This window comes from Canis lupus, chromosome 3 (genome assembly GCF_003254725.2).
Source record: "Canis lupus dingo isolate Sandy chromosome 3, ASM325472v2, whole genome shotgun sequence".
Classification (NCBI taxonomy): domain Eukaryota; kingdom Metazoa; phylum Chordata; class Mammalia; order Carnivora; family Canidae; genus Canis; species Canis lupus.
Window position 1 is genome coordinate 41,083,264 of NC_064245.1, and position 16,239 is coordinate 41,099,502.

Consider the following 16,239-nt stretch of genomic DNA (forward strand, 5'->3'; position numbering starts at 1 on the left):
GGGATCAAGTTCCCTATCAGGCTCCTTGTGAGGAGTCTACTTCTCCCTCTTCCTATGTCTCTGCCTCTCTCTCTCTGCCTCTCTCATGAATAAATACAATCTTTAAAAAATATATACATATATATAAACCAAAAGAGTCAGCTTATTCAAATCATGCTCCCTAACAGATCACATCACATCCAATTCCCATTATAAAAACCTGCACTATAGTAGGTAACATAAATATTCATACATTTCAATAATGACTAAAAGATATATGCATCATATTATATTTTAATCTGAAAAATTCTGAATGCTAAACCATATCTTAGTATTTCGCTTTGGACAATGGCTGAGTAGGTTACTCCAATCCTTTTAAGATTTATTTATTTATTTTAGACAGTGAGAGAGCATGAGTGAATCCAAATACAGGGAGGGGCAAAGGGGGAGAATCTTCAAGCAGACTTCACACTGAACATAGAGCCTGACTTGGCACTCAATCCCACAACCCTTGAGATCAAAACCTGAGCCCAAACCAAGAGTCAGATGATTAATAGAGTGAAGCAACCAGGCACTCCAAACCAACCTTCTTCTAAGAATGAAAAAACAACAAGAAAAGTAATCTGCTCAAAACTACTGGAGAACTTTCAAGACAGAACTGAAGCGCTGAGCTTTGGAAGAAACTGGTAAGACCACACTTCAGACTAATTTTCCCCCTCGTCATTAGAAGATTCTTAAAACTTTAGCTGAGCCCCACAGAATGTTCTCTGCTCAGTAGGGAGTCTGCTTCTCCCTCTTTCTCTCCATCTGCCCACTGCCAACTCAAGCTCACTTGCACAGCTCTCTCTCTCTCCCAAAAAAGTAAGATCTTTAAAATATATATATTTAAAAAAACAAAAAACATTGGCTGAGAGACTGAGAAGCTAAACAGAGCTTTTAACAGCTCTATAGGTGGGACACAAAAATAGATTCAGGACCAAGAAACAGCCCCAGTAAACACACCAGGAACCTGGAGGGAATTCAAAGGACTATACCCTAAGCATAAAGGTAAACTAGAAATAGACCAGACCAAGGAGGAGGAAAGTATAGCTTCAGATCACCTCAGTCCCTCATTAGGTTAAGGTAACCTGGGCTACCTAGTATTATTAGCCTAGCTGCATGCCAGTAAAAACTTCTGAAAAAATGTTAGTAAAAGTAAATCTTACCAGCAAAATATAACATCATCTAGAAATTCAAATGATCTTATAATTTTCATACAAAATGCCTAAAAATAGGGCACCCAGGGTGGCTCAACGGTTTAGTGCTGCCTTCAGCCCAGGGCGGGATCCTGGAGACCCAGGATCGAGTCCCACGTCATGCTCCCTGCATGGAGCCTGCTTATCCCTCTGCCTATGTCTCTGCCACTCTCTCTCTCTCTGTCTCTGTCTCTCATGAATGAATGAATGAATGAATAAATGAATGAACGAACAAATAATAAACAAAATGCCTCTTTGAAAGAATTAATAAGATAGATAAACCATTAGCTAGCCTTATTAAAAAGAAGAGAGAGAAGACTCAAATTAATAAAATCATGAATGAGAAAGGAGAGATCACTACCAACACCAAGGAAATACAAACGATTTTAAAAACATATTATGAACAGCTATACGCCAATAAATTAGGCAATCTAGAAGAAACGGACACATTCCTGGAAAGCCACAGACTACAAAAACTGGAACAGGAAGAAATAGAAAACCTGAACAGGCCAATCACCAGGGAGGAAATTGAAGCAGTCATCAAAAACCTCCCAAGACACAAGAGTCCAGGGCCAGATGGCTTCCCAGGGGAATTCTATCAAACGTTTAAAGAAGAAATCATACCTATTCTACTAAAGCTGTTTGGAAAGATAGAAAGAGATGGAGTACTTCCAAATTTGTTCTATGAGGCCAGCATCACCTTAATTCCAAAACCAGACAAAGACCCCACCAAAAAGGAGAATTACAGACCTATATCCCGGATGAACATGGATGCAAAAATTCTCAACAAGATACTAGCCAGTACGACCCAACAGTACATTAAGAAAATTATTCACTATGACCAAGTAGGATTTATCCCCGTGACACAAGGCTGGTTCAACACTCGTAAAACAATCAATGTGATTCATCATATCAGCAAGAGAAAAACCAAGAACCATATGATCCTCTCATTAGATGCAGAGAAAGCATTTGACAAAATACAGCATCCATTCCTGATCAAAACTCTTCAGAGTGCAGGGATAGAGGGAACATTCCTCAACATCTTAAAGGCCATCTACGAAAAGCCCACAGCAAATATCATTCTCAATGGGGAAGCACTGGGAGCCTTTCCCCTAAGATCAGGAACAAGACAGGGATGTCCACTCTCACCACTGCTGTTCAACATAGTACTGGAAGTCCTAGCCTCAGCAATCAGACAACAAAAAGACATTAAAGGCATTCAAATTGGCAAAGAAGAAGTCAAACTCTCCCTCTTCGCCGATGACATGATACTCTACATAGAAAACCCAAAAGTCTCCACCCCAAGATTGCTAGAACTCATACAGCAATTCGGTAGCGTGGCAGGATACAAAATCAATGCCCAGAAGTCAGTGGCATTTCTATACACTAACAATGAGACTGAAGAAAGAGAAATTAAGGAGTCAATCCCATTTACAATTGCACCCAAAAGCATAAGATACCTAGGAATAAACCTAACCAAAGAGGTAAAGGATCTATACCCTCAAAACTATAGAACACTTCTGAAAGAAATTGAGGAAGACACAAAGAGATGGAAAAATATTCCATGCTCATGGATTGGCAGAATTAATATTGTGAAAATGTCAATGTTACCCAGGGCAATATACAGGTTTAATGCAATCCCTATCAAAATACCATGGACTTTCTTCAGAGAGTTAGAACAAATTATTTTTAGATTTGTGTGGAATCAGAAAAGACCCCGAATAGCCAGGGGAATTTTAAAAAAGAAAACCATATCTGGGGGCATCACAATGCCAGATTTCAGGTTGTACTACAAAGCTGTGGTCATCAAGACAGTGTGGTACTGGCACAAAAACAGACACATAGATCAGTGGAACAGAATAGAGAATCCAGAAGTGGACCCTGAACTTTATGGTCAACTAATATTCGATAAAGGAGGAAAGACTATCCATTGGAAGAAAGACAGTCTCTTCAATAAATGGTGCTGGGAAAATTGGACATCCACATGCAGAAGAATGAAACTAGACCACTCTCTTTCACCATACACAAAGATAAACTCAAAATGGATGAAAGATCTAAATGTGAGACAAGATTCCATCAAAATCCTAGAGAAGAACACAGGCAACACCCTTTTTGAACTCGGCCATAGTAACTTCTTGCAAGATACATCCACGAAGGCAAAAGAAACAAAAGCAAAAATGAACTATTGGGACTTCATCAAGATAAGAAGCTTTTGCACAGCAAAGGATACAGTCAACAAAACTCAAAGACAACCTACAGAATGGGAGAAGATATTTGCAAATGACATAGCAGATAAAGGGCTAGTTTCCAAGATCTATAAAGAACTTATTAAACTCAACACCTGGTTGATTATTTTATGCCATATTCTCTCTCCTCACATCTCCAAAACTCATCACTCATTCTCACTTTCAGCTGATGACTTTGTTCTCTATTCTACTGATGGAAAAAATAGTAATCAGAAGAGAAGTTCCTCAAATTCCTGCCATGACAACTATCCCATCACCATCAGTCCCATTATGTACTACTTTCCTACTTAGGTCTTGGTTGCAGCAATTCCTCCTTTCTTTCCTTCAAAGTCAAAATTCTTCTATACTGAAGCACTTCCACTGGAAAAAGTTAAATAAAAGATACTATTACTATTATATCAGTTACCTAAAATGAAATACAGAAAACCAAGTGCCTTGATCCTGAAGTTTAAAATATACTAATAAACAAATTCATCTTTGAGAAGTTTCAATTTCATAAAAGATGTAAATTCTCCCCCAAATTAATCTAGAGATTCAATACAATCCTAATCAAAATACCAGGTTTCCTTTTATTATATGCAGAAACTAACAATACTACTCTAAAATTCATTTGCAAATATAAAGAGCAGTCACAACTACCTTGAAGGATAAAGCTAAAAGACTCACATACAGTCACTTAACAGACTTATTACAAAGCAATAGTAATTTGAGACAGTGTGAATTTTGCCCCCAGGGCAAACTCAAATATAACAGAAGGAAGGAAATAATAAAGACCAAAACAAAGAAAAATAGAAAAATAAGGGGGGAATAAAACACAATAAAACCAAAAGTTGTGTTGGGCCAGTGGGTCAAGGGGGATAGGGAGGCACCAACAAAATGGCAGCAGACCCTCCATCTTGTTACTCTCACCTGGGAACTTTCCCATCACCAGCAGACCGCCCAAGGACACGTCATCATGGGGAGACAAGGCCTATGCAGGAAACCTGAACTGCACCTTACCCAAACCCCATATAAGGGCATAAGTTATCACCCCAAACAGACTCAGCCTCTTACCCACCCCACCCCCCTTAAAAAGCTCACATGTACTCCTTTGGGGCGCGACACCGCCCCCCTCCCCTGCTGGCATGGGGGGGGGGGGGGAAGGAACGACACCTTGCGCAAGAGCGCAACCTATTAAAAGCTTGCCTCAACCAACTTTTGCCTGGCTTCTCTATTTCATTTCACTACCAATCAGATTAAACCTGACAAGCTGATTTTCCAAAAGGTTAAAAAAAAAAAAAAAAAAAAAAAAAAGACCTTTAGTTAGGATGGACTAAGAGAAAGCAAGACTCAAATTATTAAAATGAGAAATGAAAGTGTGATCATTACTACCAATTCTAGAAATAATTATAAGAGAGTATGATGAACAGTAATGCCAACATAATGGATAATTTAGATAAAATGGACAAATTCCTAGAAACACAAAACCTACCAACACGGAGTCAAAAAGAAACAGAAAAAGCTAAATAGATCCTAGAAAGGAGACTGAATTTTAGTAACCAAAATCCTCTTGACAAAGAAAAGTACTCACCCTGATGTCTTCACTGGGAGTTCTACCAAACTACCACATCTTTCTCAAACTCTTCCCAAACTGAAGGGAAAAAAATACATCCTAACTTACTCTACAAGGTCAGCATTGCTTTGTATCAAAGCTAGACAATAAAATAATTAATAGCCCTTATGAAGACTGATACAGAAGTACTGAAGATGATACTGGCAAACCAAATCCAGCAGCATCTTAAAAAGGATTATATACCATGACAAAGTGGGATTTATTCCTGGAATGAAAGAATGATTTAACATACTAAAATTAAAACTAATCAATATGATACACCACATTAAGAGAAAGAAGGAAAAACCACGACCCTCTAAAAACTGATGCAAAAGAAGCATTTCACAAAATACAACACTCATTTATGATAAAAGCAATCAACCAGAAATAGAAGGAAACTACCTCAACATAATAAAAACATAATGAAAATCATTTAGAAAAAAAAAAAAAAGAAAGAAAATCATTTAGGAAAATCCCACAGCTTACAGCATGTTCAAATGGTGAAAGACTGAAAGCTTTTCTTCTAAGATCAAGAATAAGACAAGGATGACTGATTTCACCCCTTAGATTCAACAACAGAAGTTCTAGACAAAGCAATTAAGCAATAAAAAAGGAATAAGAGGTCTCCAAACTGGAAAGAAAAAGTTAAGTATCTCTGTTTACAAATATGGTCTTATATATAGAATCCCCTAAAGACTCCAAAAAACACTGCTGAATTAATAAACAAATTCATCAAAATAGTAGGATACAAATGAACACTTAATCAGTTGCATTTGTACACTAACAATGAACAGTCTGAAAGAAGAAAATAATTCCATTTGCAATAGCATCAAAAAATTTTTTCAAATATTTTAGAGAATAAGTGTTCTTGTCCAAGATGGGGAAGAGGCAGAGGGAGAGGAAGAGAATCCTCAAGTAGGCTCCCCACAGGGGCTCAATCCCTGAACCCCAAGATCATGACCCAAGCCAAAATCAAGAGTCAGATGCTTAATTGACTGAGCCACTCAAGTGCCCCTACAATTGCATCAAAATTTTTAAAACACTCAGGAATTAACTTAGTCAACGTAAAAGACTTATACACTGAAAACTAAACAACACTGACAAAAAAAAGTTAAAGAAAATACAATAAATAAAAATACACCATATATCCACAGACTGACTTAATGTTAACATGTCAGTATTACCCAAAGTGAGCTACAAATTCAATGCAATCCCTATCAAAATCACAATGATATTTTTTTTGCAAAAATATGAAAAGTCATCCTAAATAAATATGAAATCTCAAGATCTCCAAATAGCCAAAACAATCTCAAAAAAGAACAAAGATGGAGGATGCACACTACCGAATGTCAAAATTTTCTATAAAACTATAGTGATTAATACAGTATGGCACTGGCATAAAGAGAGACCTATAGATCAATGGAATAGAATAAAAAGCCCAGACAAATCCATGAATGCATGGCCAAATGTCAAAGTGTCCATGGATACTATTAAAAGAGTAAAACAGCAACCCATCAAAGGGAAGAAAATAATTATAGATCATATTAGCTGACATTAATATCCAGAATATATAAAGAATCCCTAAGCCTCTACAACAAAAATAAGCAAAGGACTTGAATAGACATCTCTACAAAGCAGATATACAAATGGCCAATGAGCTCATGAAATGATGCTCAACATCACTAATCATTAGGCAAATGCAAATCAAAACCACAATGACATGCCACTTCACACCACTTCACACCATTTGGATAACTATCCTCAAAACAAATAAGCAAAAAACAAGCAGCCTTAATGTGAATGTGAATAAATCTGAAACCCTGTGCATTATTTTTGGGAATGTAAAATGGCACAACTGCTGTGGAAAACAGTATGGTGGCTACTCAAAAAATTAAATAGAGAATAATAATTTGATCCAACAGTTCCACTTCTCGGTCTACACACAAAAGAACTGCAAGCAGGGACTTGAATAATATATTTGTACATCTATCTTCACAAGAGCATTATTCACACTTAAAAGGTGGAAACAATCCCAACGTCATTAGCAGATGAAGAGAAAAACAAAATGTGTTACCTACACACAACAGAGTATTTTTTTAAGCTGAAAAATACTGTCACTTGTTACAACATGAATAAACCTTAAAATATTATGGTAAGATAAATCAGTCATAAAAAGATAAATATTAGGCAATTCCATTTATATGAGGTACACAGAGTAGTCAAAATTCATAGATAAAGTACAGTGATAGTTACCTGGGATGAGAGGGAGGGACAAATGGAGAGCTACTGCTTAATGAGTACAAAGTTTTAATATGGGATGATAAGAAAGTTCTGGAGATAAATGGTGATTGTTGCACACCAGTATGAGTTTACTTAATACCACTGTACTATATATTTAAAAGTGGTCAAAATGATAAATACTATGTTATGTACACTTTACCACAATTTCAAAAAATACAAATACTAAAAAACAAAAAGCTACATTACACACCTTTAAAACAACTGTAGATTATGATTTTATTAATTTAAGCTAACCATTAACCCATCAGGTCAAACGAGTACTAATTTTTCTATACGATAAAACTAAAATAAGTTTAAGAAATGGAAACATATAAAGCCAACCTCTGAAACTAATACTTATATTTGGTAAACAGGGATGGGCATTTTTCCCACAAAGTAATGTATCTTATCCTTGGGGGAGAGAGAGTACGGGGGGAGGGTGGAATCACACTAAATCCCAAGGCCTGTATCTGTATTCAGGCAACATTAAAGTAGAAAATTAGTTTAAGCTGAACTCTCAGTTAACCAAAATTCTTTCTAGATCATTTTTATAAAATCAGAAACAGATTTAAAAAAAAAAAAAAAGACTCCCACTATGGATTCTGCTGTCTTAATTTTAAAAACTCCAGCTGTTTCAGTCATTAGAGCATGTGACTCCTGATCTCAGGTTATGAGTTCAAGCCCCTCTGGGGGTAGAGTTTACTTAATTAAAAAAAAGAGAGAGAAAGAAAGAAATATAAAATCTAACATTCAAATTCATACTAATACTGATCACAGATGTTCAGTCTTTTTAAATCAATTTTGTTTACTGTTTTAAAGAACTTTGTTGCTTAAATAACTAAATATTTTAAGAGCATGGACTTTAAACAGAAGGTGAACTTTACTTTTTAAGGTTAGCTCTTATCAAATAAACATCAACCTTTGAGTTCATCAGAACATCTCATTTTGATGATTCTGGTAAATCTATTTTTTCAAAAACTACTAAAGAATTTGTAATAAAAGTAAAACTATGTCCAATCAATGACTGAACTTTTTAAACAAATAATCAAGTATTTAACAAGAGAAAATCTTTAATTATTCATTACTGCTTTAAAAGAAAGAAACTTAAGAGGCACCTGGGTGGCTCAATCAGTTAAGTGCCAGCTAGCTTCTGATTTCTACTCAGGTCTTGATCTCAGAGTCCTAGGATCATGCCCTCCCTCTATTGAGCTCTGTGCTCAACAGGGAGTCTGCTTGAGGATTCTTTCTCCTCCTCCTTCCCTCTTCCTCTGTCCCTCCCCCTGCTCATGAGTGTTTTCTCTCTCTCTCTCAAATAAATCTTTAAGAGAGAGAGAGAGAGAGAGAAAAGAGAATTTAATTCAATTTTGGACATATTAAACGAGATCGTCAAAAAACATACAATTGAAAATGTCAAACGGGACGCTAGATATAAGACTCAAACATCAGAGCTGAAAACATGCTTTTGGGAATCTTGGGCATATAGTCCTTATTAATATTGTGGGAAACAACATGCTCACCTAGAGACAAAACATAAAAAATAGCACCAAAGTCCCAAGGAACAAATATTACTGTTGCAAATAAATAGCCCAAAACTATCCTCTAGACATAAGGTTTTGAAACAATGTGGCCAACATTAAAGAAATAATTTAACTTTTTTCAAAAAAAAAAAAATCAGCTTTTCTTGAAAAATGCATTCTGCTTTCAAGAATTTATTCTAGTTTTTTTCTTCTAAAATAAATATTGTTGGGATAAGGAAAAAGTTACTACAAAAGACAAGCAATGGCTGCTTTTAAATTTAAGAAAAAAAATATGAAAAAAAATCATGAACTTTAAAGATCACTGAAATCTTCCTTCTGTTTCAGCATTTTGTGCCATTTCCAATTACTCTTTCTTCACAACTTGCTTGGAATTTCAAAGCACTATGCTTATTACTATTTGAGCAAGAAACCTAGATCTGAGCCACAGACATTTCACTAAATTAGCTGCATAACCTTTGGTACCTGACAACATCTAAAACTAACTTTTTATATTAAGAGGAAAACTAAGATTATACATATTATATGTACCACACAGGGCTAGAATAAAAGAGTACGCAATTGTAAATATTGGAGGGAAAGTGATTCACTATTACTACTAACAAATAGATTTCCAAGCATGATATTAATATTTATGATCAGAAAAAAATGAGTATTTACTATGATGCTGCTATTTCACATATTTATTTCCCTTGAAACATATTCATCTTTTGTACACACAATATAAATCAAAAAAAATTAAAAATATTATCTTGCAATCTATTTCCAATAATTAAGTCAAATTGGTATCTAAGATGATACCTTATAAAAAAAGCAAACTAAAACATGAGATAAAAGTATATTATACATATATCATATATATAGTTTCTATATAGTATAAATTTTTTTCCTTAAGCTTAGTAGATATTCTGATTTCTTCCTTTTTCTATAAATAGTTTATCAATGAAGAAAAGGGGGAAGTGCTGAGTCAATACTATTCCAGGACCCATTTTAATCTACACCTTTTTTTTTTTTTAACCAAACTTTAATCAAGATGCTTGAAAAAAGGGCTCCCTGTGGGTAGCCTGCTTCTCCCTCTGCCTATGTCTCTGCCTCTCTGTGTCTCTCACGAATAAATAAAATCTTTAAAAAAAAAAAAAAAAAGATGCTTGAAAAAGAACAGAATCCTATAATTTTCAAATTACCTTAGAAATCATCTTGTATTGCTCCTTCTCTTCCCCAAGAGGCCTGAGGTGACCTCTGAAAATGGTTCGCTCTTCACTTGACCCAGAAAACCCTACAAATTCATGCTAATCAAGAGGTTCAAATCTTCACGGTCACTTTAAGAACACACGTGAAAATGCCCAGCCCATCAAGAGTATGAATACCTGAAAAGCCACCAAGTATCCGAAAGATAGCACTTTGCACACCCAATATGTGTCATTCTGTTACTACAACAGTGGAGTGGGGCTGCACACAGGCCAAAAAAGAGTGTTGAATTTTACTACACATGCTTAAAATTGCAGAGTAGTGCTGAGCTTAAGGGTTTAGATGTAGATTCTCTGGTCATTGAACACATCCAGGTGAACAAAGTCCCCACGATGTGGCATAGAATTTACAGGGTTCATGGTCAGATTAACCCAGATAGGAGCTCTTCCCAGCACACCGAGACAACCCTTACTGAAAATGAGCAGATTGTTCCTAAACCAGAAGACGAGGTTGCGCAGAAGAAAGAGGTATTACAAAAGAAACTGATGAAACAAAAACTTATGGCCCCAGGGCTGGTAAATTCTGCATAAAATGAATGCAAATAAAGGTAAAAACAGAAAAAAAAATTTTAAAGAAATCATCTGGTATTATAATCCCCACCCCTTCAGCAGACACGCTGGAATCCAAGAAGAAAAGTGTACCCTCCAAAGTCTCAGGTGGTTCAAACAGCCAGGACTTTTTCTACTATATAACATGGCCCTTGTTTCTTAACTTTAATCATTCATACACTAACTTCTCAATCTTTCTCCCAAGTACCACTCTTAACACTACTATTTACCTATTTTTTCTTTACATCAGTTCCCATTTTCACTCTAATAAATTATTTGAATATAAAACTTTATTACTGATAGAAAACAGATCTTGCCACAAATGGAAAATTGCCTTAAAATAATGAAAACAGAATTAAATATCAAGTAAAATAGAAGCATTTACATATACTGTTGGTATGTTTATATGGTTTCCATAATTATATGGTAAAAAAATATATATATATGATATATAATATATATAATAATGGTAACTATAAGTACCATGACTAGATGGTAACTATATATATATAAACCTATGTAATATATAATATATAATAATGGTGATTATAAGTACATTATATGGTAACTTCATATATAAACATATGTAATATATAATACATAATACATATAAAATCATGGTATCAACAAATTAGCTAATTTGTAAAAATGCACACCTGAAAATCTTATCTTCAGTAATAAGAATGAGATGGTAAAAAAAAAATTAGTATTACAGAAGGATTCAGTTCCATTTCATTTAGGAAGACAACTCCAATTTTTAGCTTTAATGTAAATTGGACCAAAGAATCTCATCTCACATGTGTACTTCATCAAAAAAGATCTGGGGAACATTTTCTGAAAGGGTTGGAATATTGAAAATTAATTCCTAATTTAGAGAGACACTTTTGTTCAACAAATTTTTGACTCAAGGGACAATCAAGAGCCTTCTTCCTAAACGTGAAAATATAATTGGCAATTTTCAAATAGTTACGGGAAACAGGTACTATTCCATTCATTTTGCTATCCAGTTTGGGAAAAATACTTTTTTTTTTAAGATTTATTAATTTATTTATTCAGAGAGAGCGAAAGGGAGGCAGAGACACAGGCAGAGAGAGAAGCAGGCTCCATGCAGGGTGCCCGACGTGGGACTCGATCCCAGGTCTCCAGGATCACACCCCGGGCTGCAGGCGGCGCTAAACCGCTGCACCACTGGGGCTGCCCGGGAAAAATACTTTTTTAAAAAAAGTTTTCTATCAGGCCTTTCCTGTATCTTCTAATATCCACATTATGTTCACAGTCAGGTCATCAGGTAAGTTCATAACCACAGGATTCAGACAATGAGTAAATTTTCTATTATGTATTACTTGATTCAATGGAGAAATGGAAGTCTTTCAAGGGCTCTAGTACATAACAGCAAAGCACTTTACATGCATTTATCTTCTTAAATTTTACAGCTTCTTTAGGAGATATAATTATTATTCTCATCATAAACATGAGAAAATGAAAACCCAGGCCCTAAGTATCTTTTCTCCAAGGTCACAGCTGCCAAACAGCAGAGCCAAGATTCAATCCAGGTCTATGTAAACTCCAGAAAATGCTCTAACAGACTCTCCTGCCTTAGTAAGACGATCAGGAATTTAAAAGCCCTGCATCAGTTTTCCCAGAGCAGCTAAGTCTCTGGTGCCAAACACTAGCCTTGACCAGTGGACCCCGAGTCCAGGGCTACCCCAGGTCAAAAGTCTGGCTATGAAAACTCTTCATTTCACTGTTGGCAAAATTATGATGCGGGAGATGGGAGAAGCCAAAGACTACCAACACTAGCAAGACAAAGAAACCCTGCCACCAAACCCATTGCCTAATTCTTCCCTCCTTCCTTCCCTCTCCCATCCTTCATAGCCATGCCAGGGGCATCACAGCAGCCTCTTCCTCCAACTTTGTCCACACTTTGGGACACATCTTCCTTGACCTACTATACCATCCTTGCACAATTTAAAATTCACATATGCTTAAGAAAATATTTTAAAAGTCTTAGCCCATATATTAATATTTACAACCATTTAGAAACATTGTTATTTTTTAACTTTTAGTATTTTTAACTTTTTAAAAATAATTCCAAACTTACTGAGAGTTACAAAACAGCCTTCATTCTCTCCTTCATTCCTCATGGTATGACAGCGCATATGTGCTATAATCCATACATAAGTTTTAGAATGTTATGCTCTGAACCACTTGGGGGTAAGTTGCATATATCACGCCCCGTAACCCTCCATACTTAACAGAAATTCCTAAGAACAAGAATATTTCTTATATGACCAAAGTATAGTTAGTCAAATTCAGGACACACAACACTGATACAATACTTTAAAGTACAAGCCATAAACTAATTTTGCCAATTGTTCTAATAATAGTCTTTAGAGCTATTCCCCCTCCTTCATTACAGAACCTATGCGATCACACATAGTTGTCAGTCTCTTCAGTCTCCTTGAATCTAGGAGAATTTCTGGGCCTTTACCTATCATTACATGACATTTTGAAGAATACAAGGCATTTTTCTATAAAATATTCCTCAATTTAGGTTTGTCTGATGTTCCCACACAATTCCCAGACAAAATATTGCATAAGTGATCTTGTATCCTTCTTAGGGTACCACACACCCAGAGGCACCTGATGTTCATCTACCTCTTTTCTGATGTTTATTTTGATTATCTGATCAAAATGTCTTCTAATTTCTCTGCTGTATACATCTATTTCCCTCTTGCAAATAACATATCTGTGGGAAAACATGTTAGACCCCTACAAATACCCTACTCCTCAAACGTTTCCCCTGAACTTGGAATGCCTTCATGATTCTTACCTAAACCAATCTATACCACAACAATTATAAAATGATGGTCTTCCAAGTCCACTACTATTTATTTTCAATATTCCTTTTACTCAATGAGCATTAAGCCATTAATCTCCTTATTAAATATGATGCTCAAATTATTCCTGATTTGGCGAGTGGGACCCCCCTCCCCCACCCTTCCAAACTGGGTCCTAGGTCTTTCAAATATGACTCATCCTTGCTTAGAGCAAGCACTTCCTTACTTTCAGCCCAACAAGATGTTCTAGACTCATCTGGTACTTTTTTTTTTTTAAGATTTTATTTATTTATTCATGAGAGACACAGAGAGAGAAGGCAGAGACATGGGAAGAGGGAGAAGCAGACTCCATGCAGGGAGCCTGATGTGGGACTCGATCCCGGAACCCTGGGATCACGCCCTGAGCGAAAGGCAGACGCTCAACCGCTGAGCCACTCAGGTGTCCCTCATCTGGTACTTTCCTGAGCCATCCCTAAAATAAGCCATTTATCCAAGTGATTCTGGTTCCCTTCACTGGGGAATAGTATTTAGAAGCCAAGATCTGAGTGGTGGTTGGTGTGCTCATTGCTACTGTAGTGCCATTGTTTTAAGCCATTTCTAGGAAAATATAAACATATGTCCATATTGATACCTCCAATTCCCACAAGGTTCTTCTCTGCCTCTTCTATTCCCTATTTGTTCTTCCCATCCTCTAAGGTAAGAACCTCGGCTTGCAACAATATCGATACATTAATTCATTTGCTTAATCCAAAGTTTCTCTTATAGCACTACTGACAATTTAGAACAAATAATTCTTTGTTGTGGAGGAGGATGGGAATCCTATGTATCATTGCACATTTTGTAGCACAACTTGACTTCTACCCACTTGATGCCAGCAGCGCACCCCTCTAGTCATGAGAATCAAAAATACTTCCAGAAACTGCAAATGTCCCCAAGGGGTCAAAAGCCCCCAGGGAGAGAAGCACAATATATACCAAATAGTTTCAGAATTGCCTCTCTTATCCTGTTACCAAAACAAAAACAAACAAACAAACAAACAAAAATCACTAAAGAAGAGCTCTGTATTTGTTTTTATACTTCTTTTTTTCCCCCCATAGAATAAGCAGATAAAGTCGAGTACTATGTTCAAAAGTTATTTGGATCAATTCTTTTTTCCCCTCTTCAGGATGGTGGTTGCTCCTCTCTATACCACTGGGTTCATTTCCACTTGCATTCAATTTTAGGACTTTTTCCCTGATACTCTTTAATTTTAATAAAATCTTTTGTTCTTATTTTTTTCAATATATAGAACATGAACATGATTCTACAATTCCAAACCATACTAAAATCTAGAATCAGAGAATGTCCACTTTTCCCTACTTCTCTCCCCGTCCTCCCTCTTACAGATAACTAATTCCAACATTTACCGTTTTTCCTATTTCTTTTCTACAAAAATAATTTTTCTTACATACAAGTAATATACTATATTTATTCTTTTACAACTTTGTTTTCACATATATTGTTTTTCATTTAACGGTTCATAGAAATCATCTTTTTCCACTGAATTTTACTATAACATCTATTATTTGTTAAAATAACACTACAAAAGACTCAAAACCAAATGCTTGAATTTTTTTATTTTACAACTCAATATTTAAAAACTCAAGTGTTGAATTTTTTTAAAGATTTATTTATTTATTTTAAAGAGAGTGTGCATGCAGTAGGGAGGGAGAAACTCAAGCGGACTCCACGCCAAGAGGAGCCTGATGCAGGGCTTAATCATGACCCTGAGATCACAACCTGAACTAAAATAAAGAGTCAGAGGCTCAACCAATTGCACCACCCAGTCTCAAGTGTTGAATTTTTTTTAATATTTTATTTATTTATTTATAAGACACAGAGAGAGAGAGAGAGAGAGAGAGAGAGAGAGAGAGAGGCAGAGACACAAGCAGAGGGAGAAGCAGGCTCCACGCAGGAAGCCCGACGTGGGACTCAATCCCGGGTCCCCAGGATCACACCCTGGGCTGCAGGCAGCGCCAAACCGCTGCGCCACTGGGGCTGCCCTCAAGTGTTGAATTTTAAAAGGGAAAAGAAGCGTAGAGATTCTAGTCCAAATTATTTTTTTTTAGAAATCTATCTTCAAGAGAACCCTGTAAATAAACATCAGTACAACGTTACATTCAATGACAAACATAAATTGACCCTTGAACAACATAAGAGTTAGGGAAGCCCATCCCCTCCCTCCACCATGCAAACTTTTGTTTCTCTGAACTTTACTGATAGCCTACTACTGACCTGAAGCCTTACCAATAACACAAAGCTAACAGGTATTTTGTACGTTACATGTATTATATACTGTATTCTTACAATTACAATAAGTAAGCTACAGAAAATATATTTACAGAACTATACTGTATTTTTTTTTTAAATCCATGTATTAAGTGGACACACACATTTCAAACCTGTTATGTTCAAGGGTCAAACATACATCATTTACAAACAGTGAAGGAAGGAGCAGTGAAGCGTTTACTGGTTTGTTTGATTTCAAGTTTGTTAATATGTTTACTGGGATATAGGGAACATGGTATGAAAAAATTTTGAAAAACCCTAAGGAGTTAGAATGCCTGGACTAGGGCAAAAGGCATTTATTTGTAGGAAAATGAGAAAAGATGATACTGAAGAAGCAAGCAGGAGATATATGGACTTTATTTTAAATGGGATGAGAAGACATCAATAGTTTTATTCTGGTTTTGCTATT

General features: G+C 35.9%; 1 protein-coding gene and 1 pseudogene across 32 annotated transcripts in view; one reads left to right on the top strand and one right to left on the bottom strand.

Annotated features, from left to right (window-relative positions):
• The window catches only part of MEF2A (myocyte enhancer factor 2A), a 189,413-nt gene that overhangs the window by 121,538 nt on the left and 51,636 nt on the right, over nt 1–16,239 (bottom strand). The window lies entirely within an intron of this gene.
• Nucleotides 10,112–10,644, top strand: LOC118354168 (60S ribosomal protein L17-like; annotated as a pseudogene).